A 22,684-nucleotide genomic window follows, 5' to 3' on the forward strand; every position below is an offset into this window, starting at 1 on the left:
TTGTTTGTTTTCGTTTCTGCAGCAGTTTTCTTTTCAATTTTCTACATATCTTAAAAAAAACTGCTACAAAAGTGGACACAAATAAATGTTTTGGCTAAATACTCTAAAACCAAGAGCAGGCATAATGTAAAAGATCAGGATGAAAATTAAACTTGCTTCAAAAGAAATCCAGCATTGCTACCAGACTTCATGTTATCTAGCAGGACTCATTAAAACAAAATTGAACAGAGCAGTAAAATAGATAATAAGTATTCACTAAGTTCTAGGGCCAATTTTTCTGAGTGATTGAGTTCTTCGAGAGCTTGCAGAGATTAAAAGCCTGCAATCTATTTTCCTTACCAGAGTCCCAGTGTTGTGTCTTGCCAAATCTGTCTTGAGAACTAGAACAGGAAATACCCTCCCAGCAGTTGTATCTGTAGATTTCTCAGCTTAGGCTTTTACTCACAAACAGTATTCTGCATTTCTGGGGCACGGTCATATTTTTTGTTTCTATCCAAAAAGTTCTCAAATAGCAATGGATGTTAAATATATATCATTCAAAAGAGCCAATAAAATGGAGAATTTCAACCAAGCTGTTAAAATATAACAGCTAAGAAAGGACAGTCAGTAGAAAACAAGACCATCTGAAGTATCAATTTAAGCATAATAATAAATCTGTAAAAACTGTGGTGACCTTTTTCCCTATTTTTTCTTGCCTCCAGTTTCCGCTTTACAATGGTTGTAATATAATATATTTTTTTAATTGGCAAGTAGATATATTGTTGTTAGAACAAGTAAAAATCACCTGTCAGATAATTCTGTGAAGTGAGAAATAACAATAAAATAGTAAGTACTACATACACTACTTATAGTCCATATAAGTACACCTGGTCTCCAAGAGTGGAACACCTTAAAATCATCTCCTGGAAATGAAGATAAATTCAGAATCTGTTTGGTTTTTGTTTTTTTTGTTTTGTTTTTTTTTAAGGATTAGCTAAAAACTACTTTTGTATGTATAGTCACATCAATTAGTTGCTTCATGTATATGCCAAACTTCTTCACAAACCAGAAAAATTTTTAGTATTTGTTACACACTTGGGTAAAGAGCTCTCACATGATCTATCAATCTGCGCTAAGAACCTTTTCTCTGTTTGCTTTGATGATCCTTAGTTGCAATATTTAGAGAAATAACAAACAATTAATGTCTTTTTAACGTCTCCATGCTAGTCTCAAGTTTATTGGTGTCTTTCATGTTCTGCCTCCCCCATTCTATATCTCTTCCAAAATGTTTTGGTTTTTTTTCAAACCAAGCCTTTCTTTGCTCATGCAATCCTGTCCCCGCTCTCTGAATATTTTCCAGATCTACTTTATTTGGTTTTGAGATTCAGGGTGTCAGCTGGATTTAAACAGTTGTATAATGAAGTAGAGGTTGAGATGATCTCTGCTTAACTCTTTATTCATGGTGACATCTGAAATATGGGAAAACTATACTGAAATGCCAAGATAGTCCAAAGAACTACAAATAGTAATGTTGAAAACAAAAGTTATGTCCAGGTTTTCGCTTTGGGCTTTGTTGCTGGGGTTTTTTTAAAACTTTTATTAGCATGGTTCTTTCTTTTGGAGGTTCAAAGTACAAAATTTTAGCAAAGAACTTTGAAATATCAGTAAGTGACTATGAACCATTCTGACTTGGAGTTTGAGAGACTTCATATTTTAATGGAATCTGTACATATCAGTAAAAATCTGCAAAAAACCCCTCCACTGCTCATTAAAGAAAATTATACAACATTCAAGAAACTTCCACAAAACGTCCATAGCAGTTTATTTTTTTTCTCCCTCCCTGGTCATGTCATTAGCTTCTGAGTAGCATGGTAAAGTAAAATCCAACACCAGCCCCAGTTGCTCCTTTTATAAGATGACCATCAGGAAATGTTTCAGCTGATAAGTGCCAAAGTGCTCCAGAAACCCATAGACACAGATGCAGTCCAAAACACAAGGAAAACCTTGCTTGGGGAACAGCCATGCTCTCCAGACTGTTTAATTCTACTATTGCTACTTCCTACTGCCTGCACACCTCAAAGGCAGCAAATTAATCTTATGTGTGAGCAGATAATGGCTGAGAGTCTACCAAAGAAATAAAAGGAGATTTCCAGAGCAGCCTGTGGGAAGAAACAAAAGCTTCAATACAGGAAGACAGAAACAGCAGGCAACAAAGCAACAGCAGATGTGGGGTAAAGAGGAAGCAATGAAAAAGTGGATTTGGAAACATGAAAAAAAGACAAGAACCCAGAGAACAGAGCAGGAAGACCCAATGGAAAACATTAAAAATTTTATAAGTAAAGGGATCCAGAGTCAAGATGTCAGAAGGACTAGAAACTTGGCCACCAGAATAAAAAATGGGGGAAATTAACATCCTACTTCTGTAAAAGATGGAAGCTGGAGTGTCATTGATCCATGGGATTCTTGGCATACGTGCAGGAGTTACTGAAAGAAGAGCTGGTGAAGGGCACTGTGCACAGAGATGTGAACTCTGATGAATGGCAGGAAACCTGGGCAAGGTTGGTTTCTCAGGCTGCAGAATAAATGCACAGTTCCTGTGCCATCTCTGTCTCATGAAGTCCTGAAAGGTTTTCCTAATCCCTACAGAGGTGAATATGCAAATTGTTTTGGGAGGGGTGGAAGGTGACACAGAGCCCAATGATCTCCATAAGTCCTTCACTGCTCTGTGTCATGTCTTCTTGACATTAGGAACAAGAGGAAACTACATAATTAATAAGGTGATTTTACAGTAAATGTTTTAGATTGTTAAATAATGTTGTGGGTGAGCAAGGAAAAAAATCCCAAACAACAACATACAAATTTGTGTTCCTTGTCAGCAGCTGTGGTTACTTAGGAAGGTTTAACCTCTACCAGTCTGTGTATGAAGAGTAGATGCCTAATATTGTCCAACCTCTCAGTACTTACTGTGAAGTGAGACACCAAAGAGCACAAAAGATGCTGACAGGGACAGCACCACATTCCATGTTCCACATGCAGGAGAGCTGATAACTGCACATGTTGCTGAACTATTCTAGTGCTAATGATTGAGAAGATGAATCAGATTGCCTCACCATAAAAGTTGCACTGGAGATAGTACCTCGTGTCATCGTTTGTTTTTGGCCCAGCTGGTCTTTATTCAGTCACCTGCATGTATAAGTGCCAGTTATCTCCTGAAGGTCCTGAGATCTAAGGTGCCAGACAGTAGCCTCCTGCTTCACACTAATAAAATTACCCCATTTTTGTGTCTGGAAGTTATTGAAAAGTATAGAAATCAAAAATCCCTACCAGCATGAAAACACTACTTTCACATTATACGATTGATTTTCACTTTTCAAATCTTCAAGAAGTCCATCTTGAGGTCAAGCACCCAACTGAACTTCAAGCCAACTTGAACTTCATGACTCAGAAGAATTGTGGAAATGCAACTAAAAAATTTAGACATCACAGTTCCAAGTAGCTGGACATCTTGGACAACTGGACAGCATTTATGCACTGCCAAAAGTCTTTATTGAGTCACAAGACATAATTTTAGGAGTGAATATCACACAAGCTGTTAAACAAAGTTGGTTATGGACAGTTCAGTTTTCCAAGCACTGCTTTTAGTGACCTACAAATGAATGTTTACAGCCTATCATCAGATGCATACATTACGTTGGTTTATAAAAGTTCTGGAAGAGTCTACTAGAGCTAAGCAGAATTTAATCATTAGGAAAGTATTTCAAGTCATTAAAATGAGCATATGTGTCTTGGAAAAGTTGATATGTAGAATTCTAGTGGAGGGAGGGGGAGAAACAACAATATTTTACTCATTAAATAACTTCTCTCATGTCGTCTTCTAAACTGTGCATGGATACACAGCAGTTCACAGAAAACACATTTGCATCAGATTCCTGGAATTGGATTCTTTTTAGTATTCTTTGATGGAAAATGAAGGCTTGGCTGCTTACCAGATTATTTGCTCTATGATAAATGTAAAAGTTTTACAAGCTCTGAAGGATTGTGGACAATCATTCCTGAGAAATTTGATCATCACTGAGTCTGTTGCAAAAACTGAAGATACACTACCAGCTCACTAAATCCTATAACTGAGATATGAATGTAGAATTTACACGAGAAGGCTAATGTAAAGCATATTTATTAATTGTGAATAAGAAATTCAATTACACACCTCCATAACAAACAAGGTCTCTTGGAAATAGCACGACAGTGGCACATGACACACTTTCAGGAGATCAGTTATCTTCCACCTGAGCTATCAATTGCCTTGCTTGAAGTTCACAACACTGCAAATCTCTACAGTCAACACTACTTCCAAACTTGTATTTGCACCCCTCTTTCTGTCTCTGATATCCTAATCTTTTGCAACAAGCTTAAATACCTTCTCTTGGCATTAAAAAAGAGCGGGATGTTATTTTAGCATCACTAGTTTCAGATTTAAGGTCACTGAATGTACCACTGTTTCCAGGTTTCTGAAATGTTACATAAATCTGGGCAGTTCATTCCAGTATCAAAATTATTTCATTCTTCTTTTATGCTGATTTCTGTCAACATGCTCTCATAGATATTCACAAAACAGCAGACTTACTACTTTGGGATGGAAGTCCATGCACAGTGCTAGGAGTACAGTGGGTATATGTGTTGCAGAATCTTCATCGCAATATTTTCATCAGTGGATATTCTGAATATCCATACAAATCATTCATGCTCATTTTTTTTTTTTATCAGTGGGGCTGATAAAAGACTTTGTTTCTCTATCCAGCCACATATTTTGACAAAACTGGGGGATATTTTTATATTTTCTCCCTCTACAAAATTTTGGCTGAAATGGAAGTTGTTGGAGAGGTAAGAGAATGACAGTTTTTTTCTGACAGAGATATGGACATAAAACATAAGTTAATAAGACATTTCCTTAGGAAAATTCCAGCCCCTTTATCTCTCACTGAGTGAGTCACTTTTGCCCAAGAATGTTTGTGTTTTCTCTGTAAGCATTTAGGCCCTGTTATCCTCATATCTCTCCTGTAAAGATTTACTGTCACAGTGGAAATTCATAGAGGAAATAGGCACCCTAGAAAAGAGTTTTTCAATGGAGACTGTGTGGCTTCAGAGAAATGGTTTGCAATGTGTTGGTTGAGCCTAGAAACACACAAAGTGACTAATTCCTCTGCTGAGTCATGATAATAATGCATGCTAGAGCTCTGCACAGAGAAGGCAGTAACATGAGGGTTCCAGTGAGATTGTTGAGGGGTTATTTTAAGTAAACTTAATAGATAGATCCTAGGTCCAGCCAGAGTTCAAGTGGGTGTGACATGTTTCACTCTGGGTCTGACAGGAAATAAAAAAACATAGACCTGTTGAATTGAAGGAGCAATTATATATTGACACTTATTTTAGAATTCTTGGAATTCATGTGCTCCATTTTTCTCACCACACCTGCAGTGAATTCTAGCTACCCCCAGTGTTTCTGACACAGTTTCAATCTAGCCAAAGAAGGTAATAGTATGCCTGGCATCCATGCAGCTTGGATTATCATCTTATGGCAGCATAGCTGACATAACTAAATTAATTTGACTTAAGAAATCAGAGAAGTCTTGAACTGTTGTCTTGTAGATGACAAACCAGTGCCTTATCAGCTGAGCTACTCAGATCCAGTCTGCAGTACTCTTAAGTGTGATTTCATCTAAGTAATGTGTTGCTGAGTCTAATGTCAAATGGATCTATCACATTACAACCTTTTCTAATTAAAGGAAAAGAAGATTAAATGTGTATGATCAGTCATTTAAAAGGCTGTAGCAGATTAATAGTCAGCATTTTTTCCAGCAGTTTTGAAGTGATTTTATCATTATTCCTTTGAGCAGAAACAAATACCTTTTATTAAATTTTTGCAAACTATGTGAAGATAAGGCAGACTCTACTACATTTTCTTGCAAAAATAAACTGCAGCTCAATGTATAAGTCTATCCTTTCATTTCATTTGTTTTATTGAAGAATTAATGTTCAAATAGCAACAATTTAATCCCCCATTAAATCTTGGCATTTGCTATTGGCTGGCCACAAGCCAAATGATACAGAATTTAGACCATTAAAGATTTTGAATATGGGTGAGTAACTCATACCAAGGATATTTCAGTATTTCTTAGAAATAGGGTCTATTTTTTTTTCAGGTATATTTGTACAAGAAAAAATAAGACTCATCTGAGCAATTTGACTTGAAGCCATATCCTTTGTTTTTTTCCCTTTCTGAATTTGCAGTGGCTTGTATCACTTGATGGTGCTTTTAAGAAAAAGTGCCATGCAAACACAGTACACTTCCTGAACTGCTGATTTTGGTCATCTAGACAAAGTCACTGCCCAGATACTATGGGTCAGACCATCATTTAATATTATAATCTATACATTTATAAATCTATAATCTATAAATTAAAGATTTCTATCACCTAAAAGTGCTTGTTAAACTATATGTAACCTACTGGAGAGGTTACTGATCTCTTTCCAGTGTCAAACCCTTAACTCCTCTCTTTGACCTAAATTCTTTTCCCAAGATGATCTAGGCACAAGGAATCATACTTCCCACTAAAACTTATTTGGTTTATGCTTCCCTGTCACCTCGACAATGTAAATGTTCTTAAATCACTTGAGCATCAAGTAGAAGGTAATACTTCAAGCACTTTGGAGGTTTTCGTTGTGGATCTGAGTCTCATACCAGTCTAAGATGGGTCTTAGTCCCACAGCACTTCAAAGTATAATAGATATATCAAGTATTAAGGCATCTGTGCAATGGAAACAACCTACCATATTCTAATTTTAAAAGGAAAAATTGAACAATATTAGTAGAAGTCCCTTATTCATAACCAAAATTGGAGCACAGAGCAAGAACAGATTTAGGAAATGGAATTACTAAAAAAAATTATTTCATCATTCCATTCATTCCATCATAAAGAATATTACTTTATGATATTTTTTTCAGGCTAATCGTTATGCTTTCAAAAAACAGCAGGCTAGTCAGTATGTTTTCCAGATTACTAGATTAAGTGGTAATCTTTGTGGATTTCAAAAGCCCAAACAGAAACAGTGGAATTTATCCCATCTTAGACAGACATTGCAAATTATTTTTCACTGTACCTGTTGAAAACTATCTTTTCCTGAGGTAACAAGAATACCTCAAACCTTCTATTTTTTTTAATAAAAGAGAAATTTAGATGCTAAAAAAAGGTTATTTGTTTATTTACATGTACAAGCCAGAAATATATACACATGGTACACAGATATTTAATGAATTGGTTTCTGCAAATATGTGATTCATTTCATTTTTTAGCTAATTTTTCTTTTTTCAATTCTTCTCCATATTTGCATTTCCTCACACAGAAAGAGTATCTCTATGTTTTGCTGAACTGAACTTACATCTCTCTTTGGAGTTCAGCACATCATTAATTACTACCAGATCTTCAAATATTTTCAGAAGATTCCCATTAGAAAGACCTTCAGCCATTTCTATCCTCATTCTCTGAAGGAAAGTTTGAGCAGAAGCTCTCCCCCAGTAGTAACATTGACACATTAACTTTCCTCAGCCACCTCACTCAGACTACTTAGTCTGGCTCCACCACGGCTGGGAGCCTTAATCAGATATCATACTAAGGAAAGCTATGTCAGTAATGATGTCAGATGAATGGTGGTCACATGGCAACAGGCTCATTTGAAGCAAACAGTGCCACACTTGTTTTTAGGCTACTTTATGACTTGGCTGAAAAATGACTTTGTTCACAACAAAACACCACTAAACGTATGAGCTGTTACCATAGGATTTTAGCACGTCTACTATTTTCTCAACATTCTTTTAATATACCTAACTGGACAAACAGTGTAAATATCATTAAACTACACATATTATCAAAGTCATCAATCAGCACGTAAACTAACCAGATGAAACACTGGCAATCCCTCCTGGCATTTTGAATCCTCAAAGAACTTGTATCACAGAAAACATATAAAGGAGAAAATATTTTAATTATGTGCTTTGATTTGGCTTATACCAGATTCACACATACAGGAGAATAGGGAGCTCTCCTGCTAGGTCCCAGAAGTGTGTTTTTCCCTTCCCTGCTCTGGATGTCAGTGGGTTGGTGGGATATACAGAGGGCAGAATAATGAGACTGAGCAGGAGGGAAGAATTTGCCCTCTGGCTCTGTTCACACTGCAACAAAACAGAAGCCCCAAAGTCTCCTCTTGCTTAAACTCCCTTTCCTTCATTGGCTTCTGAGGTAAAAATGCCCCTTGCTATTTCTCATATGCACTTCAGTTAGTGCTCTTAGTCCCAGCATGGGATTACAGGCAAGCATGACTTTTTCATTGGGAAGTACTGGAAAGCCCACTGATTTCCCAGGAATTCCGACGATACTTGGAAGCAGGCCACACCAACAAAGCAGTGCAGCTTGGTTAAAAATCAAAGTTTAAATGGCTGGTCACGGACACTTGCCTAGAGAAGATAAATATCAAAGCCAGCTACCAGAAATTGCTGCAACAGAGGAAGATTGTGAGTAGCCACATCCTAAATCTGCTCCCTGCCCCGTAGCACAGGTGTGGGGAACAGGCTGCAGGACAGGCTGGAGTGGCGTGGCACACCTTGTGAACGCGTGTGATGCTGGACCAGACACGGGGACGGCGGGTGGGCCTCGCTGGAGAATCAGGGAGAGCTGCAGTGCCTCTCACCGGCATCCTGGGCTCGTGTGGCTCAAATCCCCCTGAAGCTGTGGTACTGGCTTGCAGTGAGAGCCTGAAATCCAGATGGGGTCACAGATCTCTCTGTTTGGTCTGCAGCACCTATTCCATTAAAACTACTTATCAGGAAAGAAAATTTTTATGTCTAGCCAGATGGGGAGCAGGAATAACAGCAAAGACAGCAAAGAGAAGTTAACAAAACCCTGAATTTAGGGCAGTGATTGGTCAGAAAAATTTGAAAAAAATATTTCAGTAAAAGTCTGTCATGGATGATTGTGTGGAAATCAAGAATCCTCAAACAGAAAGGAAGAAAAATTATTCAGATATTTTCAGAGAATAACAGAGTTATTCCTGCCTACTAATATGAGAACAGTGACTACAAATGCATGCTATAGCATGTTCTACCCATAAAGGAGAATTTTAATTTTAACTAGTGACCCTGGAACCTTGTTGGCATAGACTTTGGATTAACAGGAATTTTGAAAAATCTGTCTTTTAAACCCTGAAGTCCCAACAAATTATAACAGACTCTGGGCATAAACTGCATATCATTCATACAGCTAAGCTATTATTTTCTGTTGCCTTCTGGCACCGTTTAGTAAGTTCCAAATGAATGAATTCTCTATCCATTGATATATAGTGGGGGGATAAAAATGCAGACTCTCTGCACTGAAAAGCAACACGCATGCTTCTCTTACCTTCCCCTCTCAGCTCCTCTGCAACATAAATAGCCCTCAGAAAGATGCACTGATTTCACATTGCTAACCAAAAAAAAAAAAACCAAAACAAGAAAATCATTATATTTCTATGGAGCATTTTATTTTCAATCACTTTTTTATTTTTTACAGAACATGCAAAAATTTTTGGACCCAGAAAGGATCAGTGTCTCCCACTAGGCCAGCACAGATCCTACTTTAACTAGACACGTTGGACCTCCTGGGCTGCACGAAGTCCCAGAAGGCAAGCTGAGCATGTATGGGCAGAGAAAAGTACTGTGGAAATCAGGAAAGAAAATCCTTGAACAAGACTTAGAAGAGTTTAAAGAAGGCAAAAGATGAGATGGAGCAAGAGTCATCCAAAAACTGCGCACAAGAGGTGAGGTCTCATCAACATCATCAAAACATTATTGTGAATCCATATGGGTTTTGAAAGGTTGTGATCCAGCTCTGAGACAAGGAAGATCACTCACAACTCCAGTAAGGTTTGTTTGGTGAGTATTCTCACAGATGACTACAAGGAAGAGAGCTGCAGTGGCTTTGTTTTTTTCCTTTTTTTTTCTTAAACTGAACCACCAGCACCTTCTCTTAAATAAAGTGACATTCATTTTTGATCCTATATTTTGGGACTTCATATATTTGCATATTATATATATATATTTATTTATTATTATATTATATGTATATTATTAACTATTATTATATATATTAATTAATTATTATACCTATACTATTATTATATTTGGGTCTTTATATATTTATATGTCCTATTATTTGGGACTTCATATATATGGAACTTTCCAGGTTCCATCCTGCAAAGTCAGTGGAAGTAGCTGCTTTGAAACAAAACAAAACAAAACAAAGTAAAACAAAACAAAACAAAACAAAACAAAACAAAACAAAACAAAAACCAAACAATCAAAAAAGTCAGGAATAAGCTGATGAGCAGCAAGGATAACCACATCAGGGCATACCAGAGGTTTACCCTAGCACAGGATGCTGTCTTTGACAGCAGACAGTGGCAGATGCCTAGTAAAGGAGATAAGAACAGGAGTGCACATGATGATGTCTCCCCAGAATAATTTTCCACCTTGCATTAAAAAGATTTGTACACGTGGTAGATGCAAGATGGCAAAACTTCACCAAACTGATGCAGATGGCAGAGGAAAAGGGTGCCATAAGTCCATCTTGCATTCATTGCTCTGCTTTGTATATCCTACTTGAACTGACATAAATTGCACAGCTAGTGAAAGCTACAGGAATTATATGCTGTCTCTACAGAGACTTTTTTTCCTTTTTTAATCTGGAAACCATATAACAGGTTTGAGATTAGGTTTATGCTTACACAATTAATATAGTTCAGTTAAAAATACACAGAATATTACTGATTAACAGGACCACTATTAAATGTACTTTTTATGTGATCACTGGCTGTTCTCCTTTACCAGTACGCCATATAAAAATTGTCTTTTAATGGAAGAATACTGTACAGGGACCAAAATAGAAACTGCTAAAACAAACAAGATAATTATCTAAATTTTATAATATCACTCATAAAACGTCTGCCTTTTCCCTTTATGAGCTTGATAGATTAAATTTAGGGCAGATGTTTCACATAATTTATTCAGAAAACAGGAAAATTATTTTAAAAAAACTCATAAAACCTACAAAAACACAAATGACACTAATCTAAAACATGTGCAGACTACAGATTTTAGGGAAAAGTTAGTTATTCCTGAAGCTATGGATAAGGATGCTTAAAAGATAAAACCATCTCTCCCACACATTTTATAGTATCAGACATTCTGAACTGCTTTGGACAAACAAAGGCCTCTCTAAATTTAGGGTGCATGAGGTAGCTCTGGCTACTTTCCCAAAGAGGAACTCGCAGAAACACAAACCCTGTTCCTCAGTGCACAGAAGCCAATCTGTGGTACCTTTATTGAATTATAGAGGTACCTGCTGTAACATGAATGTTGTGGAAGAATACCAGGTAAAAGTATTACATATTATCTGTTTATGCACTATAAAAAGAGAAAGAGGAGCAGGTGCAATGTCTTTAATCCTCAAAGAAAAAGAACCTCTTCACTGTCAAGAGATACTGAAATCAAGTACTGTTTTAAATGGAAAGTATTTATCATCAGACAAAGATATATAGAGGCAAATTTAATGAACATTTAGAATGATTTTGTTTGGAAGGCTCAAAAGTCTTCACACCGCAAAACTTAATTTTAAGAATAGGTCAGCTACAGAGATCCTGGGGGAAAAAAAAAACCCTATATTGTGTGCTGTCTTATTGCAAACTCTTTTAGCCCAAAGTCATCTGTCAGAACATATTTTATTATTATCTTGGTTTATATATTACCTGTGTTGTGAGATCCAGTTAAGAGAGCATAAAGTCTGGCAGTGCTTGTGGCAGTGCTGTTAATAGTGGCAAGCAAAATTTTTGGGTCCTCTCTAGACTGACCCTTAGCTGCTGTGAAAGGTAAAGTTGAGTGTGAAACTCTTGTAATGCAAGAGGCAACAGAGATGTATTTTTGAAATAAAATTTTCCCAGTCTGTCTCCGAGCAGCACTGGCTCCTGGACTTGGTAAGGGCAGGAAAGGAACTGAAACACTACACCCAGCTGAAGGCTTCTGAGTTATGTCCTTGGTTTGCAGTGTAAAAGAAATTATCAAGCAGAAAAAAAATCATAATAGAAAAAATCCCTTTTACAAGACTATCAGAATCTTGAATAGAATATGAAAATAGAACAGAATATAATATGAAATAGAATATGGAATCCACCTCTATATTATTATTCACTTTCATGTTAGTAAAAAGCACTGAACCAAAGAATCTCTGTAGCACACATAAACCGTGGGAACAAAGTTTAGGCATAAAAGAAATACAGCTACTATGCTGACAGTAGTCACGGATTTCAGGATCACAAGAAAAGCAATAAATATTCTAAGCCAAACTACATGCTTTAAAAATACCCGAAACAATAGGCAAAGTATCCATTTCTCAGTCCTTGGAGTTCAGAGAGACAAGGTACTGTGGTGGTTCTGCCTCAATCCGGCCCTGCACTGAGAGCAGATCAGCTAGAGAGCAAATCCTGCTGCTGCTGCTGGGTATGAACTCCTTCTGTGCATAAGCAAAGCTTTCCCTTCCAAGATTTTACCCCACTGCACTTTGTTCCTGCTGGCAACACATCACAGCCTGGTTTTGTGAGCTTGATAAAGAGGATTTGGCATTGGAGATACATACTGTGTGTGAGATACCAAATGAAGGAGCAAAGGAATGAATGAAAACTACCAAGTGTTGCTCAGCCGCCCTGTGTATCATCTGAGAAAGACAAGCCAGCTGCAAAGAGAAGAGCAAATAAGTCTACCTCAGACTCTTGGGGTAGCAGCAATTAACTCAATGAACTAAAATGTGCTGTCATTCCCTTTTAAGAAGCAGGGTTCCTTCAAAGGCAAACAATTGCCCTCCTTGTATTGAATCAGATATTTTCAAACATGTCACCCTAATAAAAGCTGTGGGACAATTCCTCTTTCAGAACACATGAGGTTACAGCAATGAAGGAAGAAAAGTGCAAATGGTTTGTGATGGGTAGCATCAAAGTAGTGCAGGACAAACTAGCTCAAATACCCAATCTGAGGTAGGAAAAACGAGTTTGCATTGATGTGGCATAAACACATGATCTTGAATAGATATGGCCAAGGCTCCAAAATAAAGCTGCAAAAATAGTTAGCTTAGTTCACATGTCAGTTCTTCCACAGACCATAAATAAGCTTCAAAGAGTTATAAAACCAGGCAGTAGACACCAAATGCATGCAATCTTGGAGTAGTGCTAGTAAAAGTACATCACCACCTCTCTGCTGAACAGAAAAATTAGGTAAATACTTCATTCATACACGCATACACACATTGCATACACACATTCACTTCAGAGCATTTCTATGGTTTATTAGGTACTGGCACTAAATAAAGTTTTGTAAACATTTTCATTTCATGATTGTTAGTGGTAAAGAGAATATTTGTGGTGCACGGTCACTAAGCAAACAGAGTGAAAATACTTTTACAGGGAATATAAACAGTTTTATGGAGTATCAGAGAGCAAGAGGAAGCTGCAAATATAGAGCACCAGCAGCTGTTCTGGGGCAAGGCAGCTGCTCTGGATCCATCTAGTAGCAAACTGTATTTGGGCAAACAAGTGGGTGGGGGACTGTGTAATGGAATATAGCAACTTTTAAAGTGGCACAACTCATAAATGGATGAGAGGACTTCTTTCTCTCTTTTTTTTTTTATTATTTTAATAAGAATTGGGAAAGTGGCCCAAAACTGTTCCTGGATAATCAGTTGAATAAGATACTGGATTTATTCCAGTTTTATTGACGCCCTTTCTCAATCTATTTTCCATGAATATTCAGTTTAATGGTAGGAAAGCTTGAAAAAACAGACACCAGAGCTGGTGCAAGAACATATAGCATTTCCACATTATAAATTTTTATGTAAGATCCAAATCCTTAGAGATTTATTTGTTCAGTCACAAATAAATAATAAAAACACTGGAAAACTATGCATGCAGGCAAATTTACTAAAAGCACTGAAGATATGTTTGCAGAAAGCTTTCAGCAAATACCTGGGAAAGCAAGTATGCTGTAGATTAGCCCTGTTGGCTTGTGGGAAATTTATCAATTAAAAAAAAATAGATTATATTTATAAAATTTCTTACTCAGCTCCAGTCCAACAAATAAACTAGACTGTTATGCTGCAGCCAGGGCTGCTCATTCAGCGAGCAGTTGTTTCTTCTCTTGAGGTTTCTAGAGTAACAAGTGGTTGCCAACAGTATATTTTTTTGCGGTAACTAATGACTACAGGTTTCTTTCATCCACAGGAAAGTTTTTTGGGTGCAAGCACCAATCCCACTGTGTATGTTGCCAAGAGCTGGTGTTTCACCCTGCGTGCAGGGCACTGTCTGTGTGCCTCTGTTCACAGGGCAGGACTTCAGTTGCTGTAAGCTCTGCAGCCTCTCCTCACCCATGGGTTTCCATAAATGCTTCTGGTTTTCCTAGCAGTAGATTTCTTTCCGTGACAACCAGAAGTAAATAGGTTGTATGTTCTCCAGACAGCTGCTGCAACTTATTGTGGAATACAAACCCAGCAGCATCAAAGCTGCCCTACAAGTAATGTAACTACAATAACTGGAAGGAAAATTGATTTTTGACTTCAGCTAGCTGAAGGGAATGGACACAACAGCAACATTTCTGGTTCCTGAACACACGCGCACAGTTCAGCTGTCCCTTTTTGCTTGGGCAAAAGAGGTGCTGCACTCTCAGGCTAGTCTGTCCTAAGTACAGCTGATCCAGAGGATCTCTCATAACGACTGTGAGAGAAAAATATGCCTTTGATCCATTCTCATTGCCAGATCTCTGTGAGATGAAGCTTTTATCCAGCTGGGAATCTACCTTCGCTTTTGACAAGACAGAGAGAGGCTGGTGGTTCTAACTCATGGCAGCAGTCACTTTTACAGCAAAATCATCTTTATTTCTTTCTTGTATTTACATTGTTGGTATGGTTTTCATACAGTACATTTGTAATTGTGATAAATTATCTCTAAGCATGAGATGGCCCTTTGGGGATTCCTTGGAGACAGCTTTGCATAGAACCCAAGATTCATAACTGTCATCAACAAAACCCAGAAATAGTCACTTCCCTCATTTGTTCATCTGAATCCTGTGTAAGAAATGACCACCACACTCCATAGCTGATATCCCTGGTTATCAACTAGATTTCTGCCAAACTTTGTGTTGTTATCCTTGGCCCATTAGCCTAGAGATATTAAGCTCAATCATTTCAGTTGAGTTCCTGCTGTATTCCAGTTGGAGAGCAGTGATTCATTCTCCCATTTCTCTCAGGAAGAACAGATCAGCTATGAGCATCATTTACAAAACCAAATGCAGGCCTGGCTTCTTAGACTAAAGCATTAATTACTTCCTTTTAATCACCTGTTCCTCAGTAATCAGCAGATTTCTTGACAATTGGTACGGAGTGGTATCACGCACAGACTTGCCGAGAACGCTAATTTTGTACTGAATCTGCACCATAAAAGCATCTTTGTGCTGTACTTTCATAGCTGTCTTTTACTCTTGTTTAAAAGAGCATAACTATCAATAATGCTTTGTTCAGTACGTGTGTATATAATAAGGTATATGAGGCCATCATTATGGTGTTCGCTGTGGAAATAATGCAGTCATACAAAAGACACATTGCTCAAAATAAAACCTAAGATAAATAAAGGAAGCTATAAAATGCTCTGTTGGGCCCGCTTCTGGACCTATTTAAAGTCAATGGCAAAATTCCCACTGACCTCAAGCAGGAACTAGCTCCTTTTTCTCTTTCTAGATTTGTTTAGAAAGAAATATAATGACAGACTTGAAAGGTAAGACGAAATATTTGGGGAGAGGGAGAGAAAGAAGAAAAAAAAAAGGGAAAGAAATCAAAAGGAGACAAAGGAAAAGAAAAATCTATATTTTTAACATTCTTCATAGGATGTAACAAGAATTGCTTAGGGTGGATTTTTTCAGATTTTCCATGTTCTGGTTTTGCCAGAATACTTCCATATTTTACTGCTCGCATTTCTCTCCCAGCTCTTTCCACCCTTTTCTCTGTGGGCACTTCTACTGGCCCCAAAAAGCACGTGGTGCTTCACAAAACTAAAAATGTGTTTGCCATTAAATATAATGTGTAAAATCCTACAATGCTTTCAGAAAAATAACGCTCACGTATCCAAAATGAGGGGAAAATGGTACCTAATCACAGATGTAATTCACAGCATTTATTTCAGCGGTAATGAATGTTGTCAGGTTTTTCCTACGCTGAACAGCCATACCTGAGGGGCGCAGCGCTAAAGGGCACATTCACCGCTGACATAAATGGTAACTAGGGCCACTTCAGTGAAGTTATCTCCAATTAAGCCAGCCATTACATTCACTTCAAGGTATGCGGTACATTTTACACGATAGAAGCGAGTCCAGGAAATGCTGAGTACTTCTACGAACCCTCTTCCGCGTGTGTGACTCCTGGGCTGGGGCTCCTCTCCCAAAGCCGGCGGTTCTGTGGCGAGGGCCGCCCGGGCAGAGCGATGCTCAGCGCCTGGTCCTGTTTCCCGTCGCAATTAACAAAGCGGCATCCAGCGAGAGACACCAAAGAGCCTGCTGCACTTAAAGGGCTAAGGAGAGGTGATAACAGCCTTCGCTCCGTTAAGGCTCGCTGCCCGACTTTACTGAAAATGTAGTGACAGATAAAACATAAATCAACATCCTTATCGTTCTGGCTTCCTTGCCTGCCAAATGGGGGTTTAGTTTATCAGCGACCTGCAGGCCCACTGGCGGCCTTTACACTTACAGCTGGTCAGCGGGGTGGGACAGGGTGGAAGCTAAATGGCTGCTCTAAAACGCCTTGCTGTAAACAACCCGGGGAAGGACTTCCTTGAACTGCCAGTTACCTGAGTGCCATCCATCTCACTAAAGCGTCTGCTCCAAGAGGGGTAGTATCGCCGGGAAAGAAAACAAATAAAAGACACCCAGCATGTCCCAGCTCAGGCGCAGGCTGGGGAATGTTGTCCCCTTGAGGGGGTGAGTGATCCTGAAGAAGGTAAGCTCGTTATGGCATTGCTCAGAAAGCAGGCAAGTATTTTGGAAAAAAAGGGACTCGATCAGCACAGCCTTCTTCCTCTGTTTTGTGACCAGAATGTAGAGCCTTTACGCATATATTTATGTATACATAATGCACAGTGTTTGCTTTGATGCCCTGTGTGCCTCATCATGGGAACAAGTCTCTCGAAGGCAGCAGTATCCCACAAGGCTCAGGAGAGGACTGTGTTGAGGGCATGTTCATCCTTCCTTGCAAGCCAGCTGACTTCTTCCCCTGTGTTGCACATAGGTTGCTATATGTGTAGGGATTTAAAAGTGTTTGTCCCAGGTACATTTGCATTAAGTTCAGCTCAAAGAGCAAAAACCCCTGCTCATGTGGAGGCTATGAGCTTGGACAGGGGAACCCCCAGTTTTTGCTAGTTATGGGACTACATTGATATAATCAGCCTCATGCAAACCCTTGGTGAGGATGAAATTACCATTTAGATCAGTGATTTACTTCTCCCTTAAGATACACTGCAGCTAGCAACTTCTTAGGGGTTTAAAGTGAGGCAACTGTAATGGTGTGTTTATGTCACTCTCAAAGGAGTGTAAAACACAGGTAGGTTTGACAGCGCATTTTTTAACTAAACTTGAGTTTATTTTACAAGTTGTCATTTTTTTTTTTTTCCTGTTCTTTAACTATAGGGAGTTAAGCTACAGTATTTCATTTAGACAGCAAACTATTCCATATTCCTTTGGGTTTTGAAAACCCTATCCTCTGGCAACAACTCCATGGAAAATGATGTGCTGAACACAAGCAAATCACAGGTAGAAAGTGAAGACACAATGTTGCACCCATAGTGTTGGTCAGAAAAATGCAAACGTACACACTGAACAGTGTTATGTACATTGGAGCCAAACCTACTGGCAAAAAAATGTACAATTTATAGTGGAACTTTTGCTTACCAACTCTTTTTTCTCACAAAAAAGCATTTTCTAAATGTGTTTCAAATACCTGGGCTATAAAGAAAGATATTTTTCTCTTTGTGTACTTGTTTGTTTAGCAGTGTACTTTGACAAGGTTACCAAAGCAACAGCAACGTGCTTGCAACTATATTTAACCAAAAGTCTTCACAAAAGCTCATATTGTACATTCTCAGAGTGCACATACATAAATTAGTTCATCCCCAAGAAGTCTGTCAGAAGAGTATGTTCCAGTCTAGAGCTACAAGGAGCTGAACAAGGAGTTTTTTGAAGGAGCAGATAGCAAGAGAGCAGTCTCTGGAAATGACAGAGATGAGAGCAAAGCCCTTCCACTCTCAGTGCACTCCAGGCAGAGAGACGATGGAGTAAAAGAAATGGCCTGCACACCCAGGACAAATAGAAGGTGTATTTGGAAATGCAGCAAGTTTATAAGAGCTGTAAAGATGAGAGAGGGCAGGCAAGAGAGTGAGAAGAGAACCAAAGGCAGAAACCAAAGTTGAAGTCAAAGAAAAAGAAAAGGGCCAAAGGCGGAGTGTATGAAAGGATGAATGCAAGACACAAGTGGAGGTAGAGTGCCATTTCAGGGATGCTAAGGGAAGAAAAGAAAACAGAATAGAACCAGAACAGAATATTGGAAATATTGGTGAATGTTCTACTTTAGTTAAAATTTTGTTTCCAAACTACCTCTGCTATAAGCTGTCAACTGTACTTACAAAAATGACTGGCTTTCCTCTAGCTGCTGAAAATAGCCTAAAAAAGGCCAATCACCTACTACTACAGCTACCAATTGCTATGGGGCCAACTGTTTGTTTGTTCAAACACAGCACAAGCTAGATTTGGAAAAAAAATCTGCCTATGATAGCTGTTGTTGTCTTACACCATTCTACATGACAGAACTGACTCTGAGATGGGGCTTTTTATTTCTTTTAAATTTAAAAAAAAAAAAAATTAATATGCATTTTAGATGTGACCACCCAAAGTCATAAATCTCTAGCATCTAAATTGTCCAGGTGACTTGAATTTCTCTCACTTATTCACATTTCATGAGTACATGTCCCAGTCATTTTTCCCTCTGCAGCTTATTCATACATGCAGGAAGTCTAACGTAGGACACTGTTGTGTTCCAGGGGCTGAGGATCACACGCTTTGGAAGAGACTGTGCTACTGGCCAGAAAATTTTCTTCCTAATGGAGTCCCAGTTAACCACAGGATCTGCTGCAGACCACAGACCAGCCAAGCACTACTAAAGACAGCCCACTAGGTTGGAATGCAGACCACAGTTTGGAAACCACTGGATTATGAAATAAACAAGATAATATTTTAACCTTTACTGTCAAACATGTTTTTCTTGGAGGACTGTTAGGGCTGTGTAAGAAATGGGGTCACGTCTATAGGATTGTCCCAGAAGCTCAGTGGAAATACAGTGAACTGTGTTCTTCCAGAAATCAGTACAAACGTAGACAACTGAAAGAGAATGGTTATTTTTCATCTTCAAAGCCTGCAGAGGTAATTCAGATGTTACCATCAGGACTCTGGAATTTTGCATCATCAAAACCTTCATTAAAACTAAAATGTGCGTCAATGTATGATAACCAGCACCGCAAACTATGATTTCACTTCACACATCTCTCCGGATATGTCTCAGCCACGACCAGTACCAAGTTAATATTTGTCATGCATCTAAGAGAAATTAGTGAGAAATTAGTGAGAAATTAGTGCCAAATTTTTCAATACGCTGAGTTTGGGCATTCATATGTGAAATTTTTGACATTAAAGGTAAGGAAAGAAGAGGTTATTATAGAAAATGAAGACACTTCCTGACAAAGACAGAATTACACAATTTTGAAAGATAATATTTAACCTTTGGAAAGGCCAAAATTCTTTGGACTGATGCAGAAGTTATAAAGACAGATCTTGCCAAATGTCGAGTAATTTTTGAAGAATTACTCTTTTTTACAATGCTCATGCAAAAAAACGTTGGACATAAAACTGAGAACTCTGGAACAGGAAGGAGAAATGATAGATGCTTTAAAAAACAAATCTATTTAGAAGCCATTTGTCTGAATTTTGTAACATCCACTGACAATAACATATTTCCATCCTTGACAGTATTTTACAAGTTCATTTCTTCATGCACAGAAACCAGTATATTTAGCCTCTCAAAATGCATATTTTAAAAGTGGATAGTGATTGCTCTCTTCTATGTTTTATAAAAGAAAGGAAAAGAAAAATAACACTCTGAGAAACAAAGGAAACATTTACACATAGGTCCACATGTAGAAATCTGTTCATAAACTTATATTGAAATTGATTAACACAATTGTAAAGAAGTGGAATTAACAACAGAGTTTTTCCTTTTCTGCAATATCCCAATTTTAGTATAAGGAGCTCCATATACATTTTCTTCTGCAGATGGTAACTGTGCTTCCTCTGAATCAGAGCTTCCTATGTAGAGCTTCTGTTTATAGAAACATTGAACACAAATAATCCCCTTATTTAACTGAATAACTTCTTTTTGGTTTTGTTGCTGTTGAGTGATGAAACCACAACAAAAGCTAAAGCCCTACACAGTAGTAATGTGAAATCAAACTCTGCATAATTGAAATCAAACTCCAAAACCTGAGACTTTCGAGGGTGCTTGCATTCAGGGCATATTGAGGAAAATTCCACACATGAAGAATGTCATAACAGCAAAGAAAAAATGAGAAAAACATGGAGGAAGGAAACAGCAAATACAGAGAACACAACATCTGTAAAATGCACCAACAATTCCAAGCTTACAATGGGCTGTCACTGCACACGCAATGAGGAAATTTCATTTAAAAGTTACAAAAATGACCTTGCTTTGAACCAAGTGAATGTGATTATTTCTGAACTGAACGGAAAGTAAAGAAGTTTGGATTAAATGTTTACCAGTGCCAATGTCCCAGAACTTTCTTTGGCTCTATATTCTCTTTTCCTATGTTTGTCAGCTGAATTTAATGTTCTCTTCTTTTTGTCTCCTGGTCTCTTTGACCTTAATGTGACATTTTAGTTGGGTGATTAATTACTATTAAATGGCACTGCATTTATTAAATGGAGTCCTTGTCTGTGTAAGAGCACAGTCACAATGCAACGATTCAGTTTGATAAGCTTAAATATACACAGTTAGATGTGGTAATATCTAATTTGTCAAGGATCTTGTGGCTAGCTTTTTTGCCACACAGCTAGGAAGGAGATGTGATTGCACAAAAAGCTTAATATTCGGAGCTTAAATGTTCTCTGTAAATTGATCTTCTCCATCATGTAATCTTATTTCAGAGTGTGCAGGAGACAGCAAAGTTCCACACAAGCCTAAGTTGCCTTAATAATAGGCCTGAGGGTTCCTGACCATAGAAATAAAAGCTATGTGACAAGATTTGTATGTCTCTTTTCAGCAGACAACATCTGACTCGCCTTGCCAGAAGCTTTCTTTCTGGGTTAATTGAATATAAATAAGAATTGATGTCAGTAAAAGGATGAAAAGTTCATTGAGAAAGAAAAGATTCATCTATAGTTTGGACACCTAAGTGAAAAAAAGAGATTGTGAATATTTAGCTTAGTAGGTGAAACACCAACACCTAACCTTGTAATCAGCCAGGTTATTATTCTGTCACTTATATACTCTGAACACTGCTTTGCTCTCTGCTTATCTAACAGCTGATTTGGAACTTTTTTTTCAGACTACAATGAATCATCAAAGCAAAACTTCTTGCAAGCAAAAGGTTGTTTTTAACATCTGTTGGGAAAAAAAAAAAAATCAGGCTGGACAAAATAAAAATGTGAGGGAGACTTTCACAAAAAGCTCAGGAGTTCTGGGTGCTCATGGGAAAGACAGACAGCAGCTGGGGCTAGTTCCTGCCTGTTTCTTATATCAATTCTTTTCCCCTTTGGTTAAACACAACTAGGCCAGCAAGAAGAATAACAGAATTTTTTCTCAGGTTTCAGTCTCAGCCCTCATGTCTTCCACTTCCAAAACATTAATTCTTGCTCCTACATCTGCAGAGCCAGTGCCTGTCTTTGTAACTCTTTCCTACTACACACAAAACAACTAGAAATTAAAATAAAAATATGAAACAGATAAGGCTAATATAAGAAACAAGAGGCCTTCAGCCATATCTCAAACCTGCAGGTACTTTCTCACAGTGCTCTAAGAGAAGAGTCACACCTCTCATCTGAATTTAGGAGTTTACAGAGATCTTGTAGAGATATTGTGGAGTTGTGGGCAATATTTGAGCATGCATCTTCAGACCTTCTTTAGATCTGAGATGAATACCTACATGTCAGCCACAGTTGCAGATGCAGACCTTCACCAGAAACACATTTACACATGGTCAGGGGACAGCTCCCACCTTTCTGCTGGAAAAGTGAATCACTAAACTCTAATACAGAGGCATCCTCTTTGCATGATGCAGAGTCACGCTGAACTCCATGCACAAGGAGATACTTGAGCGTGCATGTTCTGCAGGTTGGCAGACACCGTGCCATCTGGAGACATCAAAATAACCCTGCCTTCAGGCCAAGCATCAGCAGTGAAGTGAATCTAAATGACCCAAGAAAGGCCATAATCTTGACTGCCTCTAACAGGATTATATTGTTGTCTTGACTACTGAT

At 38.1% G+C, this 22,684-nt stretch overlaps 2 long non-coding RNA genes across 5 annotated transcripts in view; one reads left to right on the forward strand and one right to left on the reverse strand.

Moving 5' to 3' along the window:
• The window catches only part of LOC111927918 (uncharacterized), a 65,221-nt gene extending 48,470 nt beyond the window's left edge, over window positions 1-16,751 (reverse strand). For 2 of the 4 annotated variants that reach the window (XR_002863827.2, XR_002863826.2), the window contains exons 1-3: window positions 16,493-16,606; window positions 9,429-9,491; window positions 8,635-8,785 (exon numbers count right to left, since the gene is read on the reverse strand). This is a non-coding gene — a long non-coding RNA (uncharacterized LOC111927918). Of the gene's footprint in view, window positions 1-627; window positions 2,139-8,634; window positions 8,786-9,428; window positions 9,492-16,492 lie in introns of those variants that run through there. The other 2 variants (XR_002863829.2, XR_002863825.2) reach the window with 2 other exon arrangements.
• Window positions 16,752-16,832: 81 nt separating this feature from the next.
• On the forward strand, window positions 16,833-19,376 carry LOC111927917 (uncharacterized). Its single transcript, XR_002863824.2, has 2 exons — window positions 16,833-17,087; window positions 19,180-19,376. It is a non-coding gene; the product is annotated as an uncharacterized LOC111927917 (long non-coding RNA).
• The last annotated feature ends 3,308 nt before the right edge of the window (window positions 19,377-22,684 follow it).

Source organism: Cyanistes caeruleus, chromosome 5, assembly GCF_971803275.1.
Source record: "Cyanistes caeruleus chromosome 5, bCyaCae1.hap1.1, whole genome shotgun sequence".
In the NCBI taxonomy this organism is placed as follows: domain Eukaryota; kingdom Metazoa; phylum Chordata; class Aves; order Passeriformes; family Paridae; genus Cyanistes; species Cyanistes caeruleus.